Raw genomic sequence first — 19,521 nt, 5'->3', positions numbered from 1 at the left:
TCTTTTGATGGTGTATGTTCGGGCATTCGAACCTTTTCTTACCCGCTTTTTACAAACTATGGTCGGACATTCAAACCTTCTTGTAGCCGAACACATCCAGTTCTGCTTTTGAGGATGTATGGTCGGACTTTCACACCTTTTAGTAGCCAAACAACTCCGCTCCCACTATTGATTGTGTACAGTCGGGTATTTTAACCTTTTCTTACCCGCTTTTTACCAATTATGGTTGGACATTCACACCTTCTTACAGCGGAACACCTCCGCTCCCTGTTTTGATCATTTATGGTCTGGCAATACTACCTTTTCTTAACCGTTTTTGAGTAATTATGGCTGGACATTCACAGCTTCTTGCATCCGAACACCTCTTCTCTGCTTTTGATGATGAATAGTCCGGCATTCTTACCTTTTCTAACACATTTTACAGTAATTATTGTCGGTCATTCACACCTTTCTCATCACTTTTTTGCAAATTATGATCTGACATTCACACCTACTTGCAGCCGAACACCTCGGCTTCCGTTTTTGATGGTGTATATTTTGGCATTCGAACCTTTTCTTACCCACTTTTTACAAACTATGCTCGGACATTCACACCTTCTTGCAGCGAAACCCCTCCGCTCCCTCTTTTGATTGTGTATGTTCGGGCATTCGAACCTTTTCTTACCCGCTTTTTACAAACTATGGTCGGACATTCAAACCTTCTTGTGGCCGAACACATCCACTTCTGCTTTTTATGATGTATAGTTGGGCATTCACACCTTTTCTTACCCATTTTTCAGTAATTATTGGTTGGAAATTCAGACCTTGCAGCCGAACACCTCCGCTCCCTCTTTTGATTATACATTGTCGGGCATTCGCACCTTGTCTTACCCGCGTTTTACAAACCATGGTCGGACTTTCACACCTTCTTGTAGCCGAACAACTCCGCTCCCGCTATTGATTGTGTACAGTCGGGTATTTTAACCTTTTCTTACCCGCTTTTTACCAATTATGGTCGGACTTTCACACCGTCTTACAGCGGAACACCTCCGCTCCCTCTTTTGATGGTGTATGTTCGGGCATTCAAACTTTTTCTTACCCACTTTTTACAAACTATGGTCGGACATTCAAACCTTCTTGTAGCAGAACACATCCACTTCTTCTTTTGATGATGTATGGTTGGGCATTCGCACCTTTTCTTACCCATTTTTCAGGAATTATGGGTGGACATTCACACCTACTTGCAGTCGAACAGCTCTGCTCCCACTTTTGATTATGTTTGGTTGGATATTCGAACCTTTTCTTAACTGCTTTTTACAAACTTTGGTCGGACGTTCACACCTTCTTGCAGCCGAACACCTCCGTTTCTGCTTTTGATGGTATATATTCGGGCATTCGAACCTTTTCTTACCCGCTTTTTACCAACTATGGTCGGACATTCGCACCATCTTACAGCGGAACACCTCCGCTCCCTCTTTTGATGGTGTATTTTCGGGCATTCGCACCTTTTCTTACCCGCTTTTTACAAACTATGGTTGGACATTCAAACCTTCTTGTAGCCGAAAACCTCCACTCCCTCTTTTGATCATACATTGTCGGGCATTCGCACCTTTTCTTACCCGCTTTTTACAAACTATGCTCGGACATTCAAACCTTCTTGTAGCCAAACACATCCACTCCTGCTTTTGTTGATGTATGGTTGGGCATTCGAACCTACTTGTTGCCCGCTTTTCATTAATTATGGGTGGACATTCATACCTTCTTGCAGCCGAACACCTCGGCTTCCGCTTTTGATGGTGTGTATTTTTGCATTCGAACCTTTTCTTACCCGCTTTTTACAAACCATGGTCGGACTTTCACACCTTCTTTTAGCCGAACAACTCCGCTCCCGCTATTGATTGTGTAGAGTCGGGTATTTTAACCTTTTCTTACCCGCTTTTTACCAACTATGGTCGGACATTCACACCTTCTTACAGCGGAAACCCTCCGCTCCCTCTTTTGATGGTGTATGTTCTGGCATTCGAACCTTTTCTTACCCACTTTTTACAAACTATGCTCGGACATTCACACCTTCTTGCAGCGAAACACCTCCGCTCCCTCTTTTGATTGTGTATGTTCGGGCATTCAAACCTTTTCTTACCCGCCTTTTACAAACTATGGTCGGACATTCAAACCTTCTTGTGGCCGAACACATCCACCTCTGCTTGTGATGATGTATAGTTGGGCATTCACACCTTTTCTTACCCATTTCTCAGTAATTATTGGTGGACATTCAGACCTTCTTGCAGCTGAACACCTCTGCTCCCGCTTTTGATGGTGTATAGTCGGGCTTTCGAGGCTTTTCTTCAACGGTGTTTACAAATTATGGTTGGAAATTCAGACCTTGCAGCCAAACACCTCCGCTCCCTCTTTTGATCATACATTGTCGGGCATTCGCACCTTGTCTTACCCGCGTTTTACAAACCATGGTCGGACTTTCACACCTTCTTGTAGCCGAACAACTCCGCTCCCGCTATAGATTGTGTACAGTCGGGTATTCTAACCTTTTCTTACCCGCTTTTTACCAATTATGTTCGGACATTCACACCGTCTTACAGCGGAACACCTCCGCTCCCAATTTTGATGGTGTATGTTCGAGCATTCGAACTTTTTCTTACCCACTTTTTACAAGCTATTGTCGGACATTCAAACCTTCTTGTAGCAGAACACATCCACTTCTTCTTTTGATGATGTATGGTTGGGCATTCGCACCTTTTCTTACCCATTTTTCAGGAATTATGGGTGGAAATTCACACCTACTTGCAGTCGAACAGCTCTGCTCCCACTTTTGATTATGTTTGGTTGGATTTTCGAACCTTTTCTTAACTGCTTTTTACAAACTTTGGTCGGACGTTCACACCTTCTTGCAGCCGAACACCTCCGCTTCCGCTTATGATGGTATATATTCGGGCATTCGAACCTTTTCTTACCCGCTTTTTACCAACTATGGTCGGACATTCGCACCATCTTACAGCGGAACACCTCCGCTCCCTCTTTTGATGGTGTATTTTCGGGCATTCGCACCTTTTCTTACCCGCTTTTTACAAACTATGGTTGGACATTCAAACCTTCTTGTAGCCGAAAACCTCCACTCCCTCTTTTGATCATACATTGTCGGGCATTCGCACCTTTTCTTACCCGCTTTTTACAAACTATGCTCGGACATTCAAACCTTCTTGTAGCCAAACACATCCACTCCTGCTTTTGTTGATGTATGGTTGGGCATTCGAACCTACTTGTTGCCCGCTTTTCATTAATTATGGGTGGACATTCAGACCTACTTGCAGCCGAACACCTCGGCTTCCGCTTTTGATGGTGTATATTTTTGCATTCGAACCTTTTCTTACCCGCTTTTTACAAACCATGGTCGGACTTTCACACCTTCTTTTAGCCGAACAACTCCGCTCCCGCTATTGATTGTGTAGAGTCGGGTATTTTAACCTTTTCTTACCCGCTTTTTACCAACTATGGTTGGACATTCACACCTTCTTACAGCGGAACACCTCCGCTCCCTCTTTTGATGGTGTATGTTCGGGCATTCGAACCTTTTCTTACCCGCTTTTTACAAACTATGCTCGGACATTCACACCTTCTTGCAGCGAAACACCTCCGCTCCCTCTTTTGATTGTGTATGTTCGGGCATTCAAACCTTTTCTTACCCGCCTTTTACAAACTATGGTCGGACATTCAAACCTTCTTGTGGCCGAACACATCCACTTCTGCTTTTGATGATGTATAGTTGGGCATTCACACCTCTTCTTACCCATTTTTCAGTAATTATTGGTGGACATTCAGACCTTCTTGCAGCTGAACACCTCTGCTCCCGCTTTTGATGGTGTATAGTCGGGCTTTCGAGGCTTTTCTTCAACGGTGTTTACAAATTATGGTTGGAAATTCAGACCTTGCAGCCAAACACCTCCGCTCCCTGTTTTGATCATGTATGGTTGGACATTCGCACCTTTTCTCACCCGCTTTTTGCAAACTATGGTCGGCCATTCACAGCTTCCTCTCCACCATACTTCTATGGTGGGATATTCACACCCACTTGCATCCGAAGACCTCCGCCCCCACTTTTGTTGATATTTAGTCGGTCATTCGCACCTTACCCACTTTTGGCAAACTATGGCCTTCTTGCAGCCAAAAACCTCTGATCTCGCTTTTGATGATGTAAGGTTGGGCATTCAGACCTTGCTTCACCTGCTTTTCACCAAATATAGTCGGACATTCACACCTTCTTGCAGCCGAACACTTCCGCTCCACCTTTTAGTTTTCTATGGGGCATTCACACCTTTTTTTTCACCGCATTTTATAAAAACACCACAGGAACACCGTATTGAGGCTTTGTTCTGACCGCTCATTCGGTGTCGCGTTTCTTTCAAGCAATTCTCCTGGTTAGCCCGCACTCGGCTCGCTCCCAGAGCCGTGTTAAAGTCTACTTCGCATTCACTCTCTTTTCTCAGCAGACTAAAAGAAAGTTTCATCTTGGGCTCCCTGAAACCTCCATCCTGCACCGCTGTTTGCTTTTTCACAAGAGCAGAGGAGAGCGCACCGTTCCCAGGGGCACTACAGTACCGGGTCGATGCTTGGAGTGAACGGAGCAAGCTCCTTTTTCAACTCCTATTGATACAAATCCATTTAATATGTAGTCCTCGCATAGAGGACACATCAGACATTAAACTGATAAGAACAGATACTACACTTGATCTTAGCCAAAAGGCCGAGAAGCGATAACTGTCCACTGGTTCACGTCCGAGGGCCCTTCCTGGCACAATGCGCACTTGTAGCGGTGTTCTTTTTATGGCCATAGTGTCACTTTGCACCTCGGCCCACCCGCTGCACTGAGCACTCTTCAGCCCTTTTAAATGGTATAACTTTACACTACCGCACGCTCCAGCGAGCACCATTTAAGCAACAACTTTGCACTCCAGCTTCGAACATTGGCACAGTCGCAACAAGTAAGGCGACTCTACTCAGAGAAGTCACTCTGCACAGTAACAAGATTTCTTTTGCACAGACAGAAAGGGCTTCATCCGCAAAGGTAAAGCCTGCCAAAAATAGAAACAACTCATTAGTGCTGCTCAACGTTGTACTTTGCAGTAAAAGAAAGAGCAAATCTAAAGATTCAGGAATCCGAGAATAAGCTTACTTCCATGAGTTCTTCACGATTTCGGATTTTGCTATAAAATGAATTCCTTCACTCAAACTAAATTAAAACTGCTAAACCGCTAATCTGTTACATGCAAGGCAGATGTCAAATTCACCGAAATAGGATCTAAGGGTATTTGGCCAATCGAGCTGTAGCAGCTTCGGTAAAAGAGTATAAGTTGAAGAGTTTGTGAATAAAGGTGTGCGCACACATAGTGAGTTGTAGGAAAATAGGCAGGGAGCAATGCCGGCTGGGGTATAGGTTCTTGTATGTTGTCTGACTGTTTGATTTGAATGTGTTGTGTAAGTGTCCTGTTGAATGTTACATGTTTGGGCTTTGACACGCTTCACTGTGGTTGTTAACTGTGTGGTGTGTCCTGAAATGTTATATGTTTGGGCTGTGTGACATGCTTAATGCTTTTCAGTAGCAACCCACTTATTCATATATAGCAACTGACAACATAAGAAGTCCGGACATACTTTGATAGTAGTTGTAGAAGTATCCTTATTGATAATAGATAAACTAATTCATAGTGATAGAACAGTAGATGAACAGGTGCCTGCACATGTCTCATGAAAATAAAATGGGTGTATGATTGCTGACGGCAGAGCAATACTGCCAAACTTATGAGTTCTTGTGGCAAACTTGATTCAGTGTCTTGACGTGTATACGCTGTTTCGCTGACTTGTCACAAGAAACAAAGTGTGTTTGATAAGATCCGACCATTTTATTACGGGAGGATCAGTATGTATGGATTCTGATGTGACTGATAAACTCATTCGTATCTTAAGCATAATCTAATACGTGAGACAACGCCCTGGCACACAATCAAAAAAAAAAAAAGAGAGAGCGGTTTTGTGTCCCCACAGTCCATAATGTAGAAAAGAGAGAAAAAAGCCTTTCTGATTTGGTGTGTGTGCTCACAGTGCAGAGTGTAGAGAAAAGAGAGAAAAGAAAGCCGTTTTGGTGTCACGGGTGTTGTGACTTACACACACACATTTCTGAATTGAGAAAGGAAATTATTTTAGAGGAAGCACTAGAGTTTAGATCCCACATTTGTTGATAGGCATTCATTTAATTTTTCTTTTAATCAGTTTTAAAGTGAATACTAACTGAGAAATGAAAAAGGTGAAGAGTTTAGAAGCTTGGTTCAAGAGCAAAACTTGGTTTATGATCAGCTGAGTCTCTAAACAGAACAGCAAAGGGCTTCATCGAACATTTAAAAAAGATTCAGATTGTTAGAATATCCAGAATTTATAGGAATGGTGGTGATTACTCTTATTTTCTAGAATGGAAATAACTGCACCATGTCTGTTTTATGAATTTAAGGGGCTAAAAAGTTTTGTTCTCGTTTTTCTATGATTAACCGAATGTATGTGAGAGTCCAAACAGACAGAAGGGTTACGGCCGAGCGCTGGACCTTCCAAAAAAGATGAGACAGGCTGGACCCGTGCCATACTAGTTAAGGCCTGCCTGTGGATTACAGGTTCTTTAAACTCTCACACACACAAACTCACACACGTTCGCACACATACACCCATACACACACACATTCTTGAACTTGCTGCAAGATTAAACCTTTGCATTAACTGACTCCAGCAACTCTGAGTCTCATTGAGAGACTTTTCTCAACAATTGGGTCCTCAAACCAGATCTCAACGTTTTTTCCGCTGTCCAGGGTCGGAGCTGAAACCGTGCACGGGGGAGTCCAGTACTCCTAATGAAAGACCCCCTGCTGAATTGCGGTAATTAGGGGCCAGTGTCCACTGAAAGGGGAAAAAGGGACGAGATCGTACTTTTGAATCAATGGCCAGAAGCCATTGGCAGTGCAGGCATCAACAATAATGGTGTTATTTCACCCATTAACACTTAAGGTACCTCATGCAGTGGCTGTGATATGGTTACTTAACAAAATATCTTTACCAGACATCTCTCCTACATAACAGTTCTTCTTTCACAGCCACACCTTGTTGTCGAGAGATGTGCTACACTTAATCCATCCACACTGCTACCTACCCCACAGATGGAAAGCCTCATGATTGCATGTCAGAAATAACCATCAGTGTTTTACCCAGGCCAGACTTAACTGATATACATTATGAAAATGCAGAAATAACTATATTTATTCAACAGATCAAGGAAAAAAACCCTGATGGCACAAATGCTACAGGATTTGCAGTAGTAACAGAAACTGAAGTTTTCTTAAAACAACCACTACCAAAAAATTACTCTGTTCAAGCAGTCGAATTGGTAGCTTTAACTGAAGCTTGTAAATTAAATAACAAAAAGGTTGTTAACGTTTACACTGACAGTCAGTATGCCTTCTCAACTGTACATGTGTTAACACAGCATTGGAAAAACAGGTATGTTGACATCCACAGCTAAATGTATAAACTACAAATATTTTAGCATTATTAGATGTTATTCAATTGCCATCTACAATAGACTCGTATGAATGACCGGAAGGAAAACCATACTGCCAAAGAATTTGTTTAAATATGCTGCAGTATTGAGCCACGGACCATGTCATGTCTCAACAGGAGGGATGGAAGCAATAATGAACCAGGTTTTTACAGCATATGGTTTTACTAATTATTAAAAACATTTTTTTAGAATAAATAAATGAATAAAGTTTTGTCTAGCAGGTCAAATATGTGCAAAATACATTCCACAGGGCAATCTAAGACCAAAACGAAGATAATTCCCTAAGCCAGTGTATCTTTTTCAACATATTTGTTTGGATTTCATTATTTCATTATTTTGTAGATTTCATTGAACTAAATTAATGTTAAGGGAAACGATTCTGCTCAGTGACAACAGAGGTTTTTACCAAATGGTCTGAAATATTTCCATGTGCACAAGCAGATGCACTCTCAGTAGCAAAATCACGCGTAAAATAACTCATTTCTAGATTTGAAATTCCTGAAAAGATCTTCAGTGATAATTTGACACACTTTGTAAACAATGTCATCTCACTGATGGCAAAGAACTTAAAATAGACCTTAGAAACCACTGTGATATAGAAGGTTTCGCTAACACATTGGAATTGTTTTACTATTTACATATGCATGTGCAGTGAAGAATTGCTTGCTGCTGATAAATGCAAAGAAGAACAGCTTACACATAAATGCTCACATATAGGCTGCTGAATGCAATGAAGACCTGCTTATCCAGTAAAGTTCAATGTCAATGTGTAATATCCAATTAGGATTTGCAAAACAGTGAAGTTAAACAATGAATGGGTCCATAGTCGGTATGAGAAGACTACAGGAATATTTACCTGGGTGTACGTTCAAACAGAGATGAGAAAATTGCGATAAATTATTGTTTGTTTGTTTGTTAGTATGTATATGAATGTTATGTGTATAAACTGTGTTGAGTTGTAGTTACTCAGTAGTGTCTCAGTGAAACAACCGACGGGGGAAGCCTTGCGGTGACAACAAAAGCAGTGTTTTACTGATCAGTCAAGTTGCTCCACTGTACTCCATACAAACTGGTTGGCTACTGAAGGGATAGAAAATGGGGAATACTTGTTTTAAAGCAAACAAGGAATTAGATGGGAAAAATACATGTTTTAACGGGACCCAGACAATATTAAATACTCAGACAGATGGGAGAAGAAGTGTAGTTTTGTAGGAAATCACAAAATTATTACATAAAATGAGTGAAATCAATTGAAGAATGCCTTTCTGGAGAGCTGTTTACCACAGATGAGCAGCTTTGCGACCAAGCACATTGTAGATCGCTTTACTGCCAAAATGATCTAGTTTAATGGATTGGTTTAGACATTTATAACAGCATTTTAAGAACAAAGAGAGAAACAAAAAGGGACAACGCTTCATGGTGGAAGGTGATGTATAAATAACTGTGTATATGATGAAGGAGAGACCATTTGAGCAGCACAGCCATTTCGCAGCACAGGGACAGCAGTCCAAGTTAAAGGATCTCCCATGTGGTATCACCTGTCACACTGTGTCAAGGCATCAAAAGAAGAAAAAATCACCAAACTCAAGGACAAAGAGACGAAGACTCCGGTGAACGAAGAGAGAGGACTTACAAACCAGAAATACAAAAGGATGCTCGATATCAAGATCCAGAAGAAGAGGCTAACAATGCCACGAACACTTACGATGCTGGGAATGATGCCAGCAATGAACAGAGAAGAAGATTCAGTGTCATCAATCTGCAACACGTGCCTCTAATGAGGGGGTGAATATAGAATCCTCAACGATTACAACGTCTCTGGGAACTGTGACAACAACAAGGTTTAAACCATTTTGATATATATTGTAACCTATTGGCTAAGGAATAGTGCTGAAAATGAGGTAAATCTAATCCACCACTGTCCTTGGTCTTCTGTAGGGTTTTTAAACTAATACGTGGTGGTTTGTTTTTCCACAGAAATTTGGAGATGCATGAATCTAGTGACTTAAACCAAGTAGCAGATAGTTTTATGGGGATCATTGAGAACAAATAGTTAACTTTTGGTAGTATCATCATTTTAATGGTTGTAACTCTCCCCATAAGTGATATAGGTAAGGACTTCCAACGAGAGAGATCGTCCTCTACTCTCTTTACTAATTGCACATAATCCATCTGTACTTATCAGTTTAATATGTGATATGTCTATGCAAGGACTACATATTAAATGGATTTTTATCAATAGGAGTTGAAAAAGGAGCTTGCTCCGTTCACTCCAAGCATCGACCCGGTACTGCAGTGCCGCTGGGAACGGTGCGCTCTCCTCTGCTCTTGTGAAAAAGCTAACAGCGGTGCAGGATGGAAGTTTCTTTTAGTCTGCTGAGAAAAGAGAGTGAATGCGAAGTAGACTTTAACACGGCTCTGGGAGCGAGCCGAGTGCGGGCTAACCAGGAGAAATGCTTGAAAGAAACGCGACACCGAATGAGCGGTCAGAACAAAGCCTCAATACGGTGTTCCTGTGGTGTTTTTATAAAATGCGGTGAAAATAAAGGTGTGAATGCCCCATAGAAAACTAAAAGGTGGAGCGGAAGTGTTCGGCTGCAAGAAGGTGTGAATGTCCGACTATATTTGGTGAAAAGCAGGTGAAGCAAGGTCTGAATGCCCAACCTTACATCATCAAAAGCGAGATCAGAGGTTTTTGGCTGCAAGAAGGCCATAGTTTGCCAAAAGCGGGTAAGGTGCGAATGACCGACTAAATATCAACAAAAGTGGGGGCGGAGGTCTTCGGATGCAAGTGGGTGTGAATATCCCACCATACAAGTATGGTGGAGAGGAAGCTGTGAATGGCCGACCATAGTTTGCAAAAAGCGGGTGAGAAAAGGTGCGAATGTCCAACCATACATGATCGAAACAGGGTGTTTGGCTGCGACAAGGTGTGAATGTCCACCCATAATTAATGAAAAGCGGGCAACAAGTAGGTTCGAATGCCATACCATACATCATCAAAAGCAGGAGTGGATGTGTTCGGCTACAAGAAGGTTTGAATGTCCGAGCATAGTTTGTAAAAAGCGGGTAAGAAAAGGTTCGAATGCCCGAACATACACCATCAAAAGAGGGAGCGGAGGTGTTCCGCTGTAAGACGGTGTGAATGTCCGACCATAGTTGGTAAAAAGTGGGTATGAAAAGGTGCGAATGCCCAAATTCGGCTGCAAAAAACTGTGTTCGGCTGCAAAAAGGTGTGAATGTTCGACTAAAGTTTGTAAAAAGCGGGTAAGACAAGGTGCGAATGCCTGACAATGTATGATCAAAAGCGGGAGCGGAGGTGTTCAGCTGCAAGAAGGTCTAAATGTCCATAATTAATTGCTAGAAAACATGAAAGAAAATTTTCGAAAATCAATCCGCACATGATCATAAGTGGGAGAGGAGGTGTTCAGCTGCAAGAAGGTGTGAATATCCTACCATAATTGCTGAAAAATGTGTTAGAAACGGTAAGAATCCCGGACCATACCTCATCAAAAGCTAGAGAGGTGGTGTTCGGCTACAAGTAGGTGTGAATGTCTGACTAAAGTTCAAATATATTAACAAAAGCGGGAGGAGAGGTCTTTGGATGAGTGGTTGAGAATTTCCAACCATAATCTATAAAATGCGGTGAAAAAAAAGGTGTGATAGAAACCTAAAAGGTGGAGCGGAAGTGTTCGGCTGCAAGAAGGTGTGAATCTCCATCTATAGTTGGTGAAAAGCAGGAAAAGCAAGGTCTGAATGCCCAATCTTACATCATCAAAAGCGAGATCAGAGGTGTTTGGCGGCAAGAAATCGGGTAAGGTGTGAATGACCGACTAAATATCAACAAAAGTGGGGGCGGAGATCTTCGGATGCAAGTGGGTGTGAATATCCCACCATACAAGTATGGTGGAGAGGAAGCTGTGAATGGCCGACCATAGTTTGCAAAAAGCGGGTGAGAAAAGGTGCGAATGTCCAACCATACATGATCAAAAGAGGGAGCGGAGGTGTTTGGCTGTGACAAGGTGTGAATGTCCACCCATAATTAATGAAAAGCGGGCAACAAGTAGGTTCGAATGCCCAACCATACATCAACAAAAGCAGGAGTGGATGTGTTTGGCTACAAGAAGGTTTGAATGTCCGAGCATAGTTTGTAAAAAGCGGGTAAGAAAAGGTGCGAATGCCCGAACATACACCATCAAAAGAGGGAGCGGAGGTGTTACACTTGAAAGACGGTGTGAATGTCCGACCATAGTTGGTAAAAAGTGGGTAAGAAAAAGTTCGAATGCCCGAATATATACCATCAAAAGCGGAAGCGGAGGTGTTCGGCTGCAAGAAGGTGTGAAAGTCCGACCATGGTTTGTAAAAAGCGGGTAAGAAAAGGTGCGAATGCCCGACAATGTATGATCAAAAGAGGGAACGGAGGTTTTCGGCTGCAAGAAGGTCTAAATGTCCAACCATAATTTGTAAAAACCGGGGAAGAAAAGGCTCGGAAGCCCGACTATACACCATCAAAAGCGGGAACGGAGGTTTTCGGCTACAAGAAGGTTTGAATGTACGACCATAGTTTGTAAAAAGCGGGTAAGAAAAGGTGCGAATGCCCGAACATACACCATCAAAAGAGGGAGCGGAGGTGTTACACTTGAAAGACGGTGTGAATGTCCGACCATAGTTGGTAAAAAGTGGGTAAGAAAAGGTTCGAATGCCCGAATATATACCATCAAAAGCGGAAGCGGAGGTGTTCGGCTGCAAGAAGGTGTGAACGTCCGACCAAAGTTTGTAAAAAGCAGTTAAGAAAAGGTTCGAATATCCAACCAAACATAATCAAAAGTGGGAGCAGAGCTGTTCGACTGCAAGTAGGTGTGAATATCCACCCATAATTCCTGAAAAATGGGTAAGAAAAGGTGCGAATGCCCAACCATACATCATCAAAAGAAGAAGTGGATGTGTTCTGCTACAAGAAGGTTTGAATGTCCAACCATAGTTTGTAAAAAGCGGGTAAGAAAAAGTTCGAATGCCCGAACATACACCATCAAAAGAGGGAGCGGAGGTGTTCCGCTGTAAGATGCTGCGAATGTCCGACCATAGTTGGTAAAAAGCGGGTAAGAAAAGGTTAAAAAACCGGACTGTACACAATCAATAGCGGGAGCGGAGTTGTTCGGCTACAAGAAGGTGTGAAAGTCCGACCATGGTTTGTAAAAAGCGGGTAAGACAAGGTGCGAATGCCCGACAATGTATGATCAAAAGAGGGAGCGGAGTTGTTCGGCTGCAAGGTCTGAATTTCCAACCATAATTTGTAAACACCGTTGAAGAAAAGGCTCGAAAGCCCGACTATACACCATCAAAAGCGGGAGCGGAGGTGTTCAGCTGCAAGAAGGTCTGAATGTCCACCAATAATTACTGAAAAATGGGTAAGAAAAGGTGTGAATGCCCAACTATACATCATCACAAGCAGAAGTGGATGTGTTCGGCCACAAGAAGGTTTAAATGTCCGACCATAGTTTGTAAAAGGCGGGTAAGAAAAGGTTCGAATGCCCGAACATACACAATCAAAAGAGGGAGCGGAGGTGTTTCACTGCAAGAAGGTGTGAATGTCCGAGCATAGTTTGTAAAAAGTGGGTAAGAAAAGGTTCGAATGCCAGAACATACACCATCAAAAGAGGGAGCGGAGGTGTTCCGCTGTAAGAAGGTGTGAATGTCCGACCATAGTTGGTAAAAAGCGGGTAAGAAAAGGCTAAAATACCCAACTCTACACAATCAATAGCGGGAGCGGAGTTGTTCGGCTAAAAGAAGGTATGAAAGTCCGACCATGGTTTGTAAAAAGCGGGTAAGAAAAGGTTCGAATGCCAAAATATACACCATCAAAAGCGGAAGCCGAGGTGTTCGGCTGCAAGTAGGTGTGAATGTCAGATCATAATTTGTAAAAAGCTGATGAGAAAGGTGTGAATGACCGACAATAATTGATGAAAAATGTGTTAGAAAAGGTAAGAATGCCGGACCATTCATCATCAAAAGCCGGAGAAGAGGTGTTCGGCTGCAAGAAGCTGTGAATGTCCAGCCATAATAACTCAAAAACGGGTAAGAAAAGGTAGTATTGCCAGACCATAAATGATCAAAACAGGGAGCGGAGGTGTTCCGCTGTAAGAAGGTGTGAATGTCCCACCATAATTGGTAAAAAGCGGGTAAGAAAAGGTTAAAATACCCGACTGTACACAATCAATAGCGGGAGCGGAGTTGTTTGGCTACTAAAAGGTGTGAAAGTCCGACCATGGTTTGTAAAAAGCGGGTAAGAAAATGTGCGAATGCCCGACAATGTATGATCAAAAGAGGGAACGGAGGTTTTCGGCTGCAAGAAGGTCTGAATGTCCATCAATAATTGCTAGAAAACATGAAAAAAAATGTTCGAATATCCAACCGCACATGATCATAAGTGGGAGAGGAGGTGTTCAGCTGCAAGAAGGTGTGAATGTCCACCCATAATTCCTCAAAAATGGGTAAAAAAAAAAAGGTGCGAATGCCCAACCATACATCATCAAAAGCAGGATTGGATGTGTTCGGCTACAAGAAGGTTTGAATGTCCGAGCATAGTTTGTAAAAAGCGGGTAAGAAAAGGTTCGAATGCCCGAACCTACACCATCAAAAGAGGGAGCGGAGGTGTTCCGCCATAAGAAAGTGTGAATGTCCGACCGTAGTTGGTAAAAAGCGGGTAAGAAAAGGTTAAAATACCCGACTGTACACAATCAATAGCGGGAAGGGATGTGTTCGGCTACAAGAAAGTGTGAAAGTCCAACCATGTTTTGTAAAAAGTGGTTAAGAAAAGGTGCGAATGCCCGACAATGTATGATCAAAAGAGGGAGCGGAGGTTTTCGGCTGCAAGAAGGTCTGAATGTCCAACCATAATTTGTAAAAACCGGGGAAGAAAAGGCTCGAAAGCCCAACTATACACCATCAAAAGCGGGAGCAGAGGTGTTCAGCTGCAAGAAGGTCTCAATGTCCATCAATAATTGCTAGAAAACATGAAAGAAAATTTTTCGAATATCAAACCGCACATGATCATATGCGGGAGAGGAGGTGTTCAGCTGTAAGATGGTGTGAATGTCCACCCATAATTCCTGAAAAATGGGTAAAAAAAGGTGCGAATGCCCAACCATACAACATCAAAAGCAGGTGTGAATGTCATCATAATTTGCAAAAACCTGATGAGAAATGGTGAGAATGCCCGACTATACACCATCAAATGCGGGAGCGGAGGTGTTCGGCTGTGAGTAGGTGTGAATGTCCGACCATACTTGCTGAAAAATATGACAAAGCAGTTTTCACTTGGTTTGAGTGAAGGAATTCATTTTATATCAAAATCCGAAATTGTGTAGAACTCGTGGAAATAAGTTTATTCTCGGATTCCTAAAGGTTTAGTGTTGTTCTTTGGTATACTGCAAAGTAATACTTTCTATTTTGTTGAAACCCAGTCAGACATGGATAAATATGAAGGACAAAGCAGTTTTAACTTGGTTTGAGTGAAGGAATTCATTTTAAATCAAAATCCGAAATTGTGTAGAACTGGTGATAAGAAGCTTATTCTCGGATTCCTAAAGGTTTAGTGTTGTTCGTTGGTATACTGTAAAGTAATACTTTCTTTTTTGTTGAAACCTATTCAGACACGGATAAATATTAAGGACAAAGCAGTTTTAACTTGGTTTGAGTGAAGGAATTCATTTTATATCAAAATCCGAAATTGTGTAGAACTGGCGATAAGAAGCTTATTCTCGGATTCCTAAAGGTTTAGTGTTGTTCTTTGGTATACTGCAAAGTAATACTTTCTTTTTTGTTGAAACCTATTCAGACATGGATAAATATTAAGGACAAAGCAGTTTTAACTTGGTTTGAGTGAAGGAATTCATTTTATATCAAAATCCGAAATTGTGTAGAACTGGTGATAAGAAGCTTATTCTCGGATTCCTAAAGGTTTAGTGTTGTTCTTTGGTATACTGCAAATTAATACTTTCTTTTTTGTTTAAACCTATTCAGACATGGATAAATATGAAGGACAAAGCAGTTTTAACTTGGTTTGAGTGAAGGAATTCATTTTATATCAAAATCCGAAATTGTGTAGAACTGGTGATAAGAAGCTTATTCTCGGATTCCTGAAAAGGTTTAGAGTTGTTCTTTCCTATCCTGCAAAGTACAACGTTCTTTTTTGTTTAAAGCTATTATGACATGGATAAATATGAAGGACAAAGCAGTTTTAACTTAATCGGTTTCAACAAAATAGAAAGTATTACTTTGCAGTATACTAAAGAACAACACTAAACCTTTAGGAATCCGAGAATAAACTTATTTCCACGAGTTCTACACAATTTCGGATTTTGATATAAAATGAATTCCTTCACTCAAACCAAGTTAAAACTGCTTTGTCCTTGATATTTATCCATGTCTGAATCGGTTTCAACAAAATAAAAAGTATTACTTTGCAGTATACCAAAGAAGAACACTAAACCTTTAGGAATCCGAGAATAAACTTATTTCCACGAGTTCTACACAATTTCGGATTTTGATATAAAATGAAATCCTTCACTCAAACCAAGTGAAAATTGCTTTGTCATATTTTTCAGCAAGTATGGTCGGACATTCACACCTACTCACAGCCGAACACCTCCGCTCCCGCATTTGATGGTGTATAGTCGGGCATTCTCACCATTTCTCATCAGGTTTTTGCAAATTATGATCTGACATTCACACCTGCTTTTGATGATGTATGGTTGGGCATTCGCACCTTTTTTTTTTACCCATTTTTGAGGAATTATGGGTGGACATTCACACCTTCTTGCAGCTAAACACCTCCGCTCCCACTTATGATCATGTGCGGTTTGATATTCTAAAATTTTCTTTCATGTTTTCTAGCAATTATTGATGGACATTCAGACCTTCTTGCAGCTGAACCCCTCTGCTCCCGCTTTTGATGGTGTATAGTCGGGCTTTCAAGCCTTTTCTTCCCCGGTTTTTACAAATTATGGTTGGACATTCAGACCTTCTTTTAGCCGAAAACCTCCGCTCCCTCTTTTGATCATACATTGTCGGGCATTCGCACCTTTTCTTACCCGCTTTTTACAAAACATGGTCGGACTTTCACACCTTCTTGTAGCCGAACACATTCGCTCCCGCTATTGATTGTGTGCAGTCGGGTATTTTAACCTTTTCTTACCAACTTTTTACCAACTACGGTCGGACATTCAAACCTTCTTATGGCGGAACACCTCCACTCCCTCTTTTGATGGTGTATGTTTGGGCATTCGAACCTTTTCTTACCCGCTTTTTACAAACTATGGTCGGACATTCAAACCTTCTTGTAGCCGAACACATCCAGTTCTGCTTTTGAGGATGTATGGTCGGACTTTCACACCTTTTAGTAGCCAAACAACTCCGCTCCCGCTATTGATTGTGTACAGTCGGGTATTTTAACCTTTTCTTACCCGCTTTTTACCAATTATGGTCGGACATTCACACCTTCTTACAGCGGAACACCTCCGCTCCCTGTTTTGATCATTTATGGTCTGGCAATACTACCTTTTCTTACCCGTTTTTGAGTAATTATGGTTGGACATTCACAGCTTCTTGCATCCGAACACCTCTTCTCTGCTTTTGATGATGAATAGTCCGGCATTCTTACCTTTTCTAACACATTTTTCAGTAATTATTGTCGGTCATTCACACCTTTCTCATCAGCTTTTTGCAAATTATGATCTGACATTCACACCTACTTGCAGCCGAACACCTCGGCTTCCGTTTTTGATGGTGTATATTTTGGCATTCGAACCTTTTCTTACCCACTTTTTACAAACTATGCTCGGATATTCACACCTTCTTGCAGCGAAACCCCTCCGCTCCCTCTTTTGATTGTGTATGTTCGGGCATTCAAACCTTTTCTTACCCGCTTTTTACAAATTATGGTTGGACATTCAGACCTTCTTTTAGCCGAAAACCTCCGCTCCCTCTTTTGATCATACATTGTCGGGCATTTGCACCTTTTCTTACCCGCTTTTTACAAAACATGGTCGGACTTTCACACCTTCTTGTAGCCGAACACATTCGCTCCCGCTATTGATTGTGTGCAGTCGGGTATTTTAACCTTTTCTTACCAACTTTTTACCAACTACGGTCGGACATTCAAACCTTCTTATGGCGGAACACCTCCACTCCCTCTTTTGATGGTGTATGTTTGGGCATTCGAACCTTTTCTTACCCGCTTTTTACAAACTATGGTCGGACATTCAAACCTTCTTGTAGCCGAACACATCCAGTTCTGCTTTTGAGGATGTATGGTCGGACTTTCACACCTTTTAGTAGCCAAACAACTCCGCTCCCGCTATTGATTGTGTACAGTCGGGTATTTTAACCTTTTCTTACCCGCTTTTTACCAATTATGGTCGGACATTCACACCTTCTTACAGCGGAACACCTCCGCTCCCTGTTTTGATCATTTATGGTCTGGCAATACTACCTTTTCTTACCCGTTTTTGAGTAATTATGGTTGGACATTCACAGCTTCTTGCATCCGAACACCTCTTCTCTGCTTTTGATGATGAATAGTCCGGCATTCTTACCTTTTCTAACACATTTTTCAGTAATTATTGTCGGTCATTCACACCTTTCTCATCAGCTTTTTGCAAATTATGATCTGACATTCACACCTACTTGCAGCCGAACACCTCGGCTTCCGTTTTTGATGGTGTATATTTTGGCATTCGAACCTTTTCTTACCCACTTTTTACAAACTATGCTCGGACATTCACACCTTCTTGCAGCGAAACCCCTCCGCTCCCTCTTTTGATTGTGTATGTTCGGGCATTCAAACCTTTTCTTACCCGCTTTTTACAAACTATGGTCGGACATTCAATCCTTCTTGTGGCCGAACACATCCACTTCTGCTTTTTATGATGTATAGTTGGGCATTCACACCTTTTATTACCCATTTTTCAGTAATTATTGGTTGGAAATTCAGACCTTGCAGCCGAACACCTCCGCTCCCTCTTTTGATCATACATTGTCGGGCATTCGCACCTTGTCTTACCCGCGTTTTACAAACCATGGTCGGACTTTCACACCTTCTTGTAGCCGAACAACTCCGCTCCCGCTATTGATTGTGTAGAGTCGGGTATTTTAACCTTTTCTTACCCGCTTTTTACCAATTATGGTCGGACTTTCACACCGTCTTACAGCGGAACACCTCCGCTCCCTCTTTTGATGGTGTATGTTCGGGCATTCAAACTTTTTCTTACCCACTTTTTACAAACTATGGTCGGACCTTCAAACCTTCTTGTAGCAGAACACATCCACTTCTTCTTTTGATGATGTATGGTTGGGCATTCGCACCTTTTCTTACCCATTTTTCAGGAATTATGGGTGGACATTCACACCTACTTGCAGTCGAACAGCTCTGCTCCCACTTTTGATTATGTTTGGTTGGATATTCGAACCTTTTCTTAACTGCTTTTTACAAACTTTGGTCGGACGTTCACACCTTCTTGCAGCCGAACACCTCCGTTTCCGCTTTTGATGGTATATATTCGGGCATTCGAACCTTTTCTTACCCGCTTTTTACCAACTATGGTCGGACATTCACACCTTCTTACAGCGGAAAACCTCCGCTCCCTCTTTTGATGGTGTATGTTCTGGCATTCGAACCTTTTCTTACCCACTTTTTACAAACTATGCTCGGACATTCACACCTTCTTGCAGCGAAACACTTCCGCTCCCTCTTTTGATTGTGTATGTTCGGGCATTTAAACCTTTTCTTACCCGCCTTTTACAAACTATGGTCGGACATTCAAACCTTCTTGTGGCCGCACACATCCACTTCTGCTTGTGATGATGTATAATTGGGCATTCACACCTTTTCTTACCCATTTCTCAGTAATTATTGGTGGACATTCAGACCTTCT

The 19,521-nt window shown here is 41.9% G+C and overlaps 1 non-coding gene and 1 pseudogene across 1 annotated transcript; one reads left to right on the top strand and one right to left on the bottom strand.

Moving 5' to 3' along the window:
• Positions 1 to 4,556: 4,556 nt before the first annotated feature.
• LOC140287625 (U2 spliceosomal RNA) lies at positions 4,557 to 4,747 on the bottom strand. The gene has a single exon (XR_011911759.1). It is a non-coding gene; the product is annotated as a U2 spliceosomal RNA (small nuclear RNA).
• Positions 4,748 to 9,732: 4,985 nt separating this feature from the next.
• LOC140287618 (U2 spliceosomal RNA) lies at positions 9,733 to 9,909 on the top strand (annotated as a pseudogene).
• Positions 9,910 to 19,521: the final 9,612 nt, after the last annotated feature.

Source organism: Leuresthes tenuis, unplaced genomic scaffold, assembly GCF_036924035.1.
Source record: "Leuresthes tenuis unplaced genomic scaffold, fLeuTen1.0.hap1 SCAF_158, whole genome shotgun sequence".
NCBI lineage: Eukaryota > Metazoa > Chordata > Actinopteri > Atheriniformes > Atherinopsidae > Leuresthes > Leuresthes tenuis.
This window is presented reverse-complemented; position numbering and strand designations above follow the sequence as displayed.